We start from the raw sequence: 13,668 nt of genomic DNA, 5'->3' as shown, positions 1-13,668 counted from the left end.
CAAAGAAGACATTGTGTTGTTATGTAAAGCAGAAAATAATCTTTTCTTGTTTTATAGGAATAACTGATTCCAACACAGAATAAAATGTTATATAAAATAATATAAGCTGTTCATCATTTTAAATAAGTTTGTAATGGTAGTGCAGCTTTATTGCTCATGCCATGACGAGGAATCCATCCATCCACGCACAATTGCCAGAAATCACTACTCCTCTTGCAGAATTGGCCAGAGTTTAGTGAAACTCACACACATCGATCACCTGATGGGTCTTCTCCAGGTCAAGGTCACGTTTGCTTTTTTATGGGCATTTTCGCAACATAACCTTTGTGTACACAACTGAAGATTTTCACCGAATTCTTGTCCCTGACGTACCGAGCAGAAAAAAATATCCTGAGTTATTAAATGATGTGATATTGTAGCTCGAAATATCATTTGGCCACACATGCTGTATGGTAATTGTATCCCATTGAACGGTGATAATCATGGAGGGAGTGGCTCCTATCGGTTGATTCTCTCATTAAGCAGGCACGGTTGGAGCCTTCTCATCACCATTAGGGCAATATCAGTAATAGAGTCATGCGTGCACATGTTCTCACGCTTTTTATGTCCATAATTGCAATTGACCATATAGCCATAATACTCTTGAACTCAAACACTTTGATTTTGTGGTGAATGAGATCGGCTCATCCCGGATATGACCGTTTGTGAGCCTCCTTGACTTCTCGGTGGATTTTAAGTCTGATTAATTGATGAAATGATGAGAAATATTTCCCTTTACTTGTGTGTTTGATAGATTACCATAATCTGTGAATTGTAATGGATCGTGAGGTGGATAAGCCACTCCCGATGTTTTGGTTTTAAGTGTAGGGCGGTTTCTTAATAAGCATACTTGGGTGTGTACTTGTGTTCTGGTGGACATGCCTGGATGCATTCTCATTCTGCCCATTTTATTCAGCATGCACTGGTGGTGACTTGTGTTGTGTAGCCTCTGTTGCATGATGGGTCATGATCATAAACTGTAGATTTGATTATACTTTCCAAATCAGTGAATCTGCTAGAGTCTACCAGGGTCCACTTGGGTCTGAGTGATGTAAATTTCATCATCTGACGTTGAGCACAAGGGTCACACAGACTGACCCCCAGAATCTTTATCCAGTGCACCAAATACTCAGCCACCCCCAGGCAGCGGACTTTAAGCAGACTTAAAAGAATTAAACCAGGAATGAGTCCTCAGCTGTTGTGTATCAGCTCTCTTTGTTCATGTTTTACAACGTACAAAAAGTTGACAAGTTTACCAGTTTGTTCATTCTAATGGGTGCAATAATACATTACGGGCTGCACATTAAAGCTTCGCATGAACATGATCAGATGTTAAAATCTACCTCGCAGTGATAACTTGGGCTTTGATTTGTGCAAAGCAGGGATCCTCTGACACATCATTAAGAAAAGCAAAGACCATCTGGTGGCCTAGTGCTTAAAATGCATGACATATAACAGCAATGGCCTGGTTTGATTTTGGCTGGAGACCTTGGTTGCATCCCTCCCTCTCCTGATATTTCCTGTCTTTACATTCATTATAAGCTGTCTGTTAGAAGCAAAGTCCTAAAGGATTTTTTCCCCGCAAAGAAAAACCCCCCCAAAACACACATTTTACCATGCTTTACAAGTCAAGGAAAGACAGTTTGGACCATGCATCAAATTATATGCTCTAGTTGCAGTTGTAGCCCAGCCCTATGGAAACATGCCAAACAAGCCCTGCAGCAGCGTGTCATATTTACAAGTATTTCTAACACTAACACAACTTAGTATTTCTAAAATGAGTATAACGTGGCTACAACATGATCAGGGTGGTTATATTCAGAAATGTAAAGACCAACATATTTTTATCATTCTATTTCTTTTATATTTACTCAAAACAGGCTCTTATTTTGAAATTTAACATAATTCCAGCATTTTGTTTAAATGAAATAGCGCCTTATATTGTAGACAAAGGTTCCCAGGAATATACCAAAGCATAAGATAATGCGAGGGCTGTATAAATGATACAATGTGATCAAATGAGATGCTACATCCACTTATCGTAACACTTACCCCTTGGCTGCCCACTCACACAGCCCCTATGGACATTGTCAGTGTATCTGTCACCAGTTGTAAACCCCCCTAAATGTGTGTGCCTGCTTTCTCTCATGCACACACGCACACACCTACACACACACACACACTGTGGATGGCAGGGAAAATGCGGGGACAGTCATCCTATCCGCCATCACTGCAGGGCTTCTGGAAGAGTGGACACCAATTACAGCCAACCAGACTGAGCCAAACACTGCTTTAGTCCACCAACCGCTCCTCCATCCGGCCACCGCAGCCCCCGACACCCCCTTTCTCTCTGCCTGGCTCTGTTGCATTCCCTTTGGTCATAGCTGTACGATGGCCAGCCATGTGTTACAAATGGGATAAACTGCAGCGCTTGGGTGATGTGCGTGTGGGTGGATGTGAGTGGGTAGCCATGGCAGCCAGCGGCCAGGGCACGAGATAGAGGGAAGGTTGGGGTTGAGGGTGTGAGAGGAAAATGGGTACAATTTTATGTGTGTGTGAGTGTGAGAGAGAGAGAGAGGGAGGGAGAGAGAAAGAGAGAGACTGCACTGGCCTGCATGTGGAAGTCGACATTTGACAGCTTTGAAAACACGACACCAGTTCGACCAGCCCTACCTACACGAGGACAGAAAGCAAAGCAAAACTCTGAAGCGCTGGTCTCTAATGCACTTCAAGTGCTCATCAGCTGTGTTTGTTTATCCGCAAGGTTTCATTTATTCCCGTGGTCCCAGCACACTTGGCAGGTGGAGGGGCGAAAATGACTCGTGCTGGTGAGCGGTGCAGCGCGGCGCTGCCAGTCCCTGCCTTGGAAGCACATGGCAGATCGGCAGGCGCACTGGGCCACCATATTGACCTGGCACTGACTGACACATGTCGGGAGAGGGAGGTGTGTGGAAGAGGGAAGGAGAGGTCAGTGATACGCTCAGCTGTGTCATCAAATCGTTTCTCACTGCCCCTCCCCACCTCCATCAGACGGACAGGAAACATCTGCTGCAATGCCCGCTCCCAAACCCAGACTCCGCAGCCACCACCTGAGGGCACGGCCAGCTTGATTGCCTTCCATCCACAGTTGCACACAGTGGAGCCTGTGCAAACCAGGAGAGCACTCAGTTCTGACCTAGGCACCCCTCCTGGGCAGATCATCTGCTGACAAACAAGCTTGTGTGCCATTAAGCGCACCTGACCGTTCAAAGGATGGATGCACAAACAATTAGGGTTATGTATACTTTGTTAAAGCCATTGTCACCTCCACAAGACAGGGACTGCAAGCTGAACATAAACTTCAAATGCCAAGTGCAGGCAGTGAAGTGCAGGAGCTGCTTAATGGGATCTTGATCTGAATCCATTTGGCTCTTTCATCATTTTGTTGTGATTAACAATCCCTCCCCAAACACCTTCCCAGATTCATTTTGACTCCATCAAACAGTTGGATTGAAATGGAGAGCCTGATTTTGGAATATGGTAGATGGGTGGTGAGATTGATCTGCAATGCAGTGATGACAGCTTGCTCATTTTTAGAAAGGAAGAAAAAAAAATTGTGGGTGCAGAGCTCTAATTAAGTCATTCATCAAGCTGTAGCCAATATATTCTGCAGGAGAATTGAGGCTAAAAAGGACCGATTGAGGCAAAAATCATAATTTCCATACGTGCTGTTTATGTCAGACGGCACTGCTGGCAGATTTAAACCACAACAGAACATCTTGTTTTTAGCTTTCACAGCAGTACAGGTCCTCCACTAGCCGTCTGAAATTTATGCTTATACTTGTGCACCCCTCTGCCTAATTGTGTCCTTATATCAACCACGTACACACACATTTAGACTTGGCATGAAAATGACTGTTATCTTGCTGCGAGTGGGCAGGTAGGGGTTCAGCATCTCACTCAGTAACCATTTCGACAAGCCAAATAGGCCCTTAGTGGCTAAACATTTTAGGTTGTGAGGATCAACCCTGGATTATAGGTTAGGATGAGAGCTTCAAAGCTGCAAAAAGTGCACAGGCATGCAAAGCAGGACGAGTGCATGAGGAGAAAGTTTATTAAAAGCATCGATTTAATGACTTCCTTTGAGGAACTTGTTTATGTTTTGGTGCGTTTAATCCAGGCTAGTGGTTGGCTGGCACTGTTGAACTGTTGAGCCAGTGTTTGGGCTACAGATATATATAAAGAGGAGGGATCCTAATGATGTTAATGAGCTCTTTCCTTTTACTATAGGTACAATAATCCCAATTCTTCATAATCCTCTTAATTGATTGGTATACGATTATTTAGTAATGAACCTCTGATGTGAATTAGTCAAATATGTCTGTTAGGTAGTTAGATACTGTGACGTCCAGTGCACAAATCTGTAATGCCAATCAAACTACGAGCGCTTCAAGGCGTCTGTGATATTAGAGTTCAGTTTGTGTCACCATGTCTGTCTTTTGCACAATTTATTATCATCCATAGTGCATGGGAATGTAGACGAGGCGTCTCATCTTTATAAGCATAACTTTCCTTAAGCAACATTTATTACCGTTTAGGCCCTCTACCGCCTCCCCCTTGTGCCTTCTCTCCCCCATCCAAAGTTGTTTCATATTTATGATGCTGATGATGACTTTTAGTGCTAATCTGTTATACTTCCCACAGTTTATGACTATGTATTTTGCTGATGTAGGTGTCTGACAATTTATGAGGGGGCACAAATGACTCTTGAAGAAAGCAGCCACACACTGAGTTGACGCTTCCCAAAAACCTTTATTAGATACAGGTACGGCTCCATGTATCTTCTTTAGGCAGGGGGGAATAGTATTGGAGCAAATAGCAGTGGCGGTGTTGTATGTATGTGAATTGTGTAAGGGATATTTACAAACTTGCACCAATTACTGACATTTATTAATGATGAAATAGTTGTAGATATAAAGAAAAAATGTACTTTTGGTGAATTTATTATTAAAGAGGATTCTGTCTGACACAACTCTTGCTACAGGGTGTCTGCTTGACTGACCGGTGTGATGGCTCTTGTTCTACCTCCAACCTCTTGATCAGATCGCGGCCCACATGCTAGCCCTAGGCAAAGCTTACTGATGTGCAATGTTTTATTGAGCTGGCTGCCAATGCACAGCCCTATAATTGAAAGGTTTTAGATTGAAGCAGAAAGGCATTGCATTCACAAAATAAAAAGAGAAAGGGAAAAAAAAGCTCAAGGTGTTACAAAAGTACAGCTGCTTGATTTTCTTCCTCCTTCATCGGAAGAATAAATTCAGAAAATAATGCAAAGAAAATGCAAACAAGGGCTGCATCTTAACTCATTTCCCATTTTGCTGTGAAATACTGAGCCAAATCAGCCTTTACCCTAATTGGTAAATGACAAATTAGACTTTGCCAATACTTAATTGAAATGCTGGGCTAAATGCACCCATGCTGTTGCAGTCGTGCTGCTGTGAGAATAATTACCAAACCAGTCCACAAATATACAGGAGGGGGGTAAGAATTATCATTCGTCTTCATTGTCGAAGTTGTAGGGATATTGCTCTCGGGGTCAAATTAATTAATACTGAATATCCGTGTGGTTAAAGAGTGAATCGCTCTAGTCGAACACTGATGGAAACCAGTGTTTTATTTCCATTTATATCTTGAAACTTCTGTTTTTTGCTGTTTTTTGTTATTATTTTTTGGGGGAAAGGGACTTCAGAATATTATTGTATCAGTTTTGTGATCTACTATACTGAAGTTGTCAGGTACTACCCATCTTGTTGACAACACCACCTCTATTTACAACATAATTTCATCATTTCAGTACAAAATGTATTTACTTTGTATTGCGGTGGCATGGGCTTGACCATAGTCTGACAGCTAAAAAGCCTGGAGCCAATACTTGAACATTAAAACATTGTTTCTGTCTAATAAAGCAAGACATGCACAAAATCCTGGATGTGCTGGTGTCAGTAGTGTATGGTTTCAACTGCAGAAACTTATATGTAATACACACTCACTCACGCACACAATTACTTCCTATTTCCCCCATGTCTGAATATAACTTTGAGGTCTGTGACATTGTTCCAAAGTTCCAAATGAAATTGAAATAGTCTCTTGTGCTCATAGATTATAGATGGTCTGAACTTAAAAAAAAAAAGCATTTGTCTTTTATTTCTCTTTTTTACTTCCTAGAACATATAATAAATCTCAAGATGATAAAACCTGGCATACTAATCTAGGTCTATTTCCATCTTCCACTTGAGAACTAAAAGGATTTTGAGCCACAGATAATGTTCCTTTCTATCTCCCCTGTTCATCCCTAACCTTTTGTGTTTCTCAGGGGTAGCTATTGTCTCGAATTTGCACAGGCTATTTCAGGACAAAAAAAGAAAAGAAAAAATGCTGCCTCTAAGTGCAGCCCCATGCAATACTTAGCTCAAAAAATACTGCAAAGCAAAAATCCATTTAAACTGTCTTGTGAGTATATAAGAAATTATTTTGTGTCGTTATTTTTGTTGGTTTTTCTTGTTTTTTTACTTCCAGCTAGCTATATTCTGATGCTTCATCAGTACTCATTGGCGTTTTACAATACCAAGCAGTGTCTCAGTGTCAATATATACTGTGTAATAATACCAGGAATGTGGATAAGGAATTATAACAACCAGAGATGGGAACTAAGAACCAGTTCTTGTAGAGAAGCGGTTCCTAGTAGTCAAATTCCTTGGAATTGTTAGTCTGCTTTCCTCTTGAGCTCGCTTATCGATTCTTGCACTTGCGCTACATTCGGCTAATTTCAGTTGTCGGATGAGGAGAATAGCAGGGCAGTTAACAGCATGGATATGGACATAACTTTTATTTTTATTCCACAAAGGGGCAAGAGCGTAACTGGATACTGCATCCAGGACAGAAACAACCGTACTATGCTGCTAAGCTCTTTGTGAGCACCTACCTACACAGACAGCATGCTAATGCTAAGCTAGCCAAAAACCCAGAGTGATGCTAAAGCAGAGTGAATGGCGACCCAGCCCAGCACCGCGTCTAGTGAGCAGTCATGATATTTACCTGCAATGATGAAGCCAGCTGCTGCTGAACTTCATCAGGTAACAATCACGTTTTTCTATCCATTCTTGTTTCTATAGCAGCAACTGGCGATCAAGTGTCTTTGTGCGGGTTTTCATCTTTGTTTTGCACTGCTAAATTTGTGCTCATACCTATATACTAAGAGAAAGATAACATATCTGTCCTCATAAGGACAGGGATTGGTGTTGGTGTGGGAATATAGCCTTAGTTTATATTGTTAAATGGTAATTATGAGACAGTGTGTTTCAGGTTATTTTACAGAGCAACATAAAAGTAATCTTATAAGTAATATAATTAACTATTTTCTCTTTGGAGTGATTACGTAACGTAACACTTAAAGTATTTTGTGTCATATGTGTAATACATTACTTTTTTAAGTAATGACTCCAACACTCACTACAAAGAGAGGAAATAGATCCAATATGCAAAAAAATTGACCACAGGATGCAATTAATTTGCACAAATGACTTTGATATGCTGCTTAGTGAAAGCGGAGCTAGTGACAACGCAATGAGAATCGATAAGAGAATTGATAATATTGATAATGGAATCGGAATCGCTTAATTCTTATCAATTCACATGACAAGTCTGCCGGACTTTTGGGATAAGGCCTGCAATATTTAGACAACTTCCACTGCTATTTTCAGACAGGTTGTCTGCCATTTTCTTGTTCACCGCTGTGACAACACCAGCAGAGCACATTTAGCTGCAGTCCCATGGAGTCAGAAGTTAGGGGACTTACTGGAGTCTATCAGACTGCCCTGCAGGTTGAAAACTTTATCGCAAAGGGGTTCCTATTGCGGAAAAATATGACACAGGCAGACAAGTTGGGAGCGAGAACTGTTTCCACCCCTAATTTACGGCTTAATGTCCAGATCTTTCCATGGCTGATTCCCATAACTATAACCACTGTCCCTGCTCTTTCCAAGTGGTACAAGTGGGAGTTCATCTTGTTTGGCAAGTACAGCTTGATGTGCACCCACTTGGTAAACGAAATGAATTCAAGTCAAACTGCAGATCACAGATAGGTTTCTGTGTTCTGTGCACAGAGCAACACATTAAATCCAGTTGGTGCCTCACTCTCCTCATGCCACACAGAATAACACACACACCCTCCTGATTTGGCGGTCTATTTAAGCTGCAGAATTTGTCATCTCCCCCTCTGACATGTCAGTGCTGCTGCAGCTGCTCTGCATCATTGCCTGCTGTTTCAAGTAGCTGTTTACTTATCATTAGTGATGGTAAATTTGATTCTTTTTACTGAATCGAGTTTTAATGAGTCACTCACCAAAGTGAATCGGGTTTTTTGAGTCATTTGGGTCACTGAGTCAGTTGACCAGAGAGTGCAAAAAATGTACATTTTCACTCAAACTTAATTTGTTTCTCTTTTAATGTAAATCCTACTGCTAAGATGAGTGATTCTTAAAGAAAACAACTATTTTATATAGCAAAAAAGAGCAAAAGAATTTCTAAAGGGAACATTTATTTTGTTTATTTTTATTTTATTAGTATTTTCCTTACATGTGTCAAATATATATTTTCTCATCTAAATGTCCACTGAGCTGTGAGCCAGGGGGCGGTAGTGCGCCTTAACATTGGTTGCCAACCAAGAAGAAGAAGAAGTAGCTGCGAGCCAGGAGGGAGGGGGTGAGTGAGTGAGTGAGTGAGTGATTCGTTCGCTCTATGATTCAGCACAGGAGGGAGGGGGTTAGTGAGTCCTGAGTGATTTGCTTACACTACGATTCAGCACAGGAGGGAGGGGGTTAGTGAGTCCTGAGTGATTTGCTTCCCCTACGATTCAGCGCAGGAAGGGAGGGGGTGAGTAGCTCAAATGTGCTGTTAGCATGTTAGCAGAGCGATGCTACTGTGAACCGAGGAGCTATTGTCTTGATGTGAGCTTCTACTCAGGGTTTTTTCTTCCAGTTCAGAGCAGAAATGTTTTTGTTAAGATACTGGATGTTGTGTTTTTCTTCACAATTTGAATTATAAGCTAGATATATTTCTACTAATGAAATTAGTTTGCTAACAGCAACAGGGATGAGTCAGTGAGTCAGTTGCGCTTGTGAATCATGATTCACGAGTCAGTAAAGTGATTCTCGAGTATTGAACGATTCGTTCATGATTCGCGCATCACTACTTATCATACACCAATTATATATGCAGCATATTTGCAGGGTGTGATGAGCACGGAGGCTAGAATCCAAACTCTAACTGTATTCTGTTGTTATGATTTTAAATAAAGTTACGTGATAATTTTTCAAATTTCTCTTTTAAAACATGGAGCTTGGTTTGGAAGGGTCAAGAGGTGCACCATCACCACCGCCATGAGTGTCTTGCTTATCATTTTTAGCTGATAGCGCTTAACATCATGTCAGCTAATCTACATGAGCCAGTTATATTTTCTGGTCTTTAATTCATTAACTGTTCACAAGGACAGAATTTTGAGTAAATCCCATGAAAAATAAAAAATGAAGAAAAAAATGTTTCTTTTAATTTGCTCTCTGGATGAATTTCATAAATCCTTCTGATAAGGACAGCAGGGCAATGTTTGAAAAATATCATGGCTTAGGTTACAATTACTAGTAATTGACTATGGTGACATACATACATCTGTACTCTTCATCTGTAAGGCTTTATTATTTGATTGAAAAATCAGAGATTATCTGGGGCAATTCTGAGAAACATGTACAGACAAATGTAAAGTAGTGAACCTCACACCAGCTCTAGTCCGATGATTCATAACTAAGTCTCTATTATTAGTCCAGCTTCTCTTGGACACAGATGATATATGCTCTTTATTGGTGAGCTGCTATTGTTGGAGAGGACCTGATGCCTCTACGAGGGCCAAAGAGTGCTTCATGTGGTTGCTAGAGATACCTAAATGCATGTCTGATGATGGAACCTCCTTTTGTTCAGTATTTTTCTGCCAGAACTGAAGCACTGCATCCAGCCATTTTTGTCCATTTACTAAGAACTACAATCTGACTGATATGCCTACTTCAAGCAATGGTTGGTTGAGTACATGAGGCTTTGATAAAAGGGCAGGTTTGAGCTTTCTTTTTTCATTAGTTATACAATCACTTTGTGTCTGAATACGATGTGATGGTAGTTCATGAAATACTTGCAGAATTTGTGGACATGAATTTTTCCCCTTTTTCATGTTCATGCACACAAATTCTGTCAAGTTTCGAACCACGTGGTTTCACGGGTTCCACGCCAGTACCCCTCTTTACTATTATTTCGATCTTATAGTTACACATAACTTCACGTATCTATTCCCTTCTTTTGTTTATGTTGTAGTATTCTTTGTAGTATTGAATCGAATAGAGCCTGACATATCCATATAACCACACAACATGTTCTTACACCCTGAACTCTCCTTTGGTTGTGATGCAGTAGGCTTTATGGTGGCTGGCCACATCTGGTTTTGTCAGAGGTTTCTTCCTGCTTAAAGGGAGTTTTTCCTCCCCACGTTTGCCAACGATTGCTCATCGGGAGCTGTGTGATCGTTGGGGTTTCTTTCTAATACCGTAGGGTCTTTACCTTACAATATAAAGCACCTTTTCAGGGAGAATATAATGTGGTGGAACAACAGCTGCAGAACTGACAAGCTAAAAACGACTAATAGCAAGCATGTGTCTACAGCATTATATGGATCATGCGATTAATTGTCTCTCTAAAACACATCCGCTGTGTTTTGTGACTTTCTACTTCCTTTGTGTGTTTATTCAACTTTTATTACGTTTTGTGTGCTTTTGCAGCGCTTTACTATTTTCTGGCGTTTTCTCCAGCTATAGTGCCCGTGAGCTGTCAGGGTCACCGTAAGTTTATCTACCAGCAAGTATTTATAGGTAAATAAAATGGCCCCAAATGGACCATCAAAATCATATGAAATGAGCAGGCACAACAAATGCACATGCTGAAATTATCCTCTTTCATTAATGCCTCCATGTTATTTCAATTTCTTCCTGTGAAGAGGTTATATACTGTAGGAATAATTATTGGGGCAAATAATTCTGCCGATCTACAAGGAAATAATTGGCTTTTAGCTGCAAAGAGAGATTTCCTTGGCTGCCTGAACACAGAGACAGCTCTGGAGTCGTTTGGCGTGTGTACATTAGCAGGGGACCAGCAGTGTGCAGAGGCCCCGATGACGGGGAGAAATAATTATGAACGGAAGCAATGTTCAAGCCAAGAAGCCAATTTGTAAATGTCTCTTGGTTGCTGCTGCTGTTGTGTGCGTCTCTTTGCTCTCGTGACTATGTCTGTTTGCATTTTGTGCGGCTTTGCATTGTATATGTGCGTTTAAATGCTGGCTGAGTGTCTCTTAGTGACCACTGTCTGGGCCTCTTGTCATCCCTTTTCTGGAGACCTGCCTTATACTATATATACTGTAAACACCGAGGGCACCATGCTGAACCTTACACAGCAAACATTTACCAGACAAAAAAGCAGCTTCTATATCAGGACAATTTAATAAAAGGGCGAAATCCTCTGTGGGTGAAGGCTGTTTTCTATTGGCCATCTGATCCCCAGTAACTACGACTGAGCCAGAATTTTAGGTAAACATTAAAGGTGTTTTCACAAAGCAATATGGCATCTCAGTGCTGCTAAATAAGCGATATAATTCCATTTAAAGTGGTATTGAGTTATTATGGAAAAGCACTGTGTGTAACTTAACATGCATCTGCGTTTTTCTCTCTCTCTCTGCCTCGGGGCCTGCGTTGCCAGACCTGGTGGTGTGACCTGGTATGGCAGACTGTGTGTCCCCCCCTCGTCCCCACACCTGTCAGTCCTGCCACAGTGTCCTTTCGCACTGGTCAGCAGCACCATTAGGGGGTCTCTTCTATGACAAGAAGCCTGCATGGAGGCGACCAGCCCTCAAACCTGCTCTGCAAGAGATCACACACTGATACCACCTTCCTGGGTGTGCCGAGTATACTAAAACAAGAAAAAGGAGTTTGCCTTTTATCTGGTGATTTTTCGTTTTTGCACCATGGTGTCTCAACAGAGCGTCATTTCTGTACAGATCTGCTAAATATATCGTATATTTTATGTCGGAAGGGGCTGATGGGGGTTGGGAGTTGGGTGGGAAGTGGGGGGTGAGAGCTGGGGGAGAAAATGAATATGTATGTGCATATTTATCCGGAAAATGATTACTTGCTGAAGCATTCATTAATCGGTTTTCATAATTCATTCTGTGCATATTCTCTTTTTTATTGAATTTAAACAAACCCATTAACGGGGATTAACTTCCCTGAATGAGACTTTGGTTCTCTTCCCAATTGCTTCCAAAAAGGGCCCCTTGTTCCGTCAAGTGGAATTACTTGTGAGCGTCTGCAATCTCCTCGGAAAAGAATTATAGAACACAAGGGTGTGCTACACCGTCCCTCCTTCCCATTTTTGCCACTCTCCCTAAAGTCAATTTATAATCACTTTTCAAAGGATATATCCCCTCATTGTTCATTTTTCTTTCTTTTTTTTAGCAGGAGGGTGTGTGGAAAATGTTTCTGCAGTAATGAGAGCATTATTGCATGTTGTTTTTAATAACTGGTAATTTGTGTTTGACCATCATCACCATCTCTCCCATGGTTGTTGTCAAGTTATTTTCCTGGCCTTTGTTGCTGCTTATTACATGGCACTAATTATAGCCTGAAGAGAATTGCTTTTCTGGACCCTGACCTCTTCCATCTACTTAAGGCCACAGAGAGGATAAAAAAGGGTATGAAATGAATGAAAGAGCTAAAGGAGGGTATGGGGAGCTTTGTAGCTGATTATCCATAAGGCATACATTAATGATAATTGGATGAGAGGATATGAGTGGAGCCGTGAGCGAGAGATGCACTCCTTTATTTCTGCAATATACTCAAGGTTCTGTTCATTACTGCTCTTTTTCCTCTTTTTCTCTAAAGAATTAAGGAGAGCCAACAAAGAGTGCCATTGGGTTTGGGTGGAGGATTTGACTTTGACATTTTGGAGGGGGGAAACATAGAAAGGCTGCACTATATCCCACTGTGTAACGCTGCCCCAGATCTGTAAGTACAGCACACATTGCATATTACAGTAAACAATTCATTTGATATCTATTGTATTTTGTTTTCACCGATAATACCAAAGAAAATTTAGTCTTCTCATTTTTTCTCTCTCTCTTCTAAATTCTGACCGCCACTGTAGAAAGGATGCGACGACAAAGGGTAAACATGGCTGCCGGCATTACTGTTTGGGGGAAAAGTCTCCCAAGCAGGTGTGTCCCTGGTCACAAAGCTCAAATGAGCACACCAATAAAGCAGCTCTGTGGCCGCACCGAAGCAATGCTTACTCACATGTGCAAAGGCAAACTCAAAGGAAATGTGTACACGCTTGCATAAACACACGCATGCAGAACATGCAATCATGGCTTTAACTTCAAAGTGTTCACCGATTGTGTACCAGATGAGATTTACTTGCCCTGTTGGCACAGCTTGAGAACAACATGTAAATGATGCCAGCCAAGCCAATTAGCTTTGATTCAGACATGAGACAGGAGGCCAAATATCA

At 41.3% G+C, this 13,668-nt stretch overlaps 1 long non-coding RNA gene across 2 annotated transcripts in view; it reads left to right on the top strand.

Annotated features, from left to right (window-relative positions):
• The window catches only part of LOC120439448, a 48,381-nt gene extending 34,949 nt beyond the window's left edge, over positions 1-13,432 (top strand). The window contains exons 1-4 of one of the 2 annotated variants that reach the window (XR_005612647.1): positions 6,869-7,151; positions 11,863-12,106; positions 13,044-13,166; positions 13,306-13,432. This is a non-coding gene — a long non-coding RNA (uncharacterized LOC120439448). Of the gene's footprint in view, positions 1-6,868; positions 7,152-11,862; positions 12,107-13,043; positions 13,167-13,305 lie in introns of those variants that run through there. The other variant, XR_005612648.1, reaches the window with a different exon arrangement.
• Positions 13,433-13,668: the final 236 nt, after the last annotated feature.

The sequence above is a fragment of the Oreochromis aureus genome, linkage group 3 (genome assembly GCF_013358895.1).
Source record: "Oreochromis aureus strain Israel breed Guangdong linkage group 3, ZZ_aureus, whole genome shotgun sequence".
Lineage (NCBI taxonomy): Eukaryota > Metazoa > Chordata > Actinopteri > Cichliformes > Cichlidae > Oreochromis > Oreochromis aureus.
This window is presented reverse-complemented; position numbering and strand designations above follow the sequence as displayed.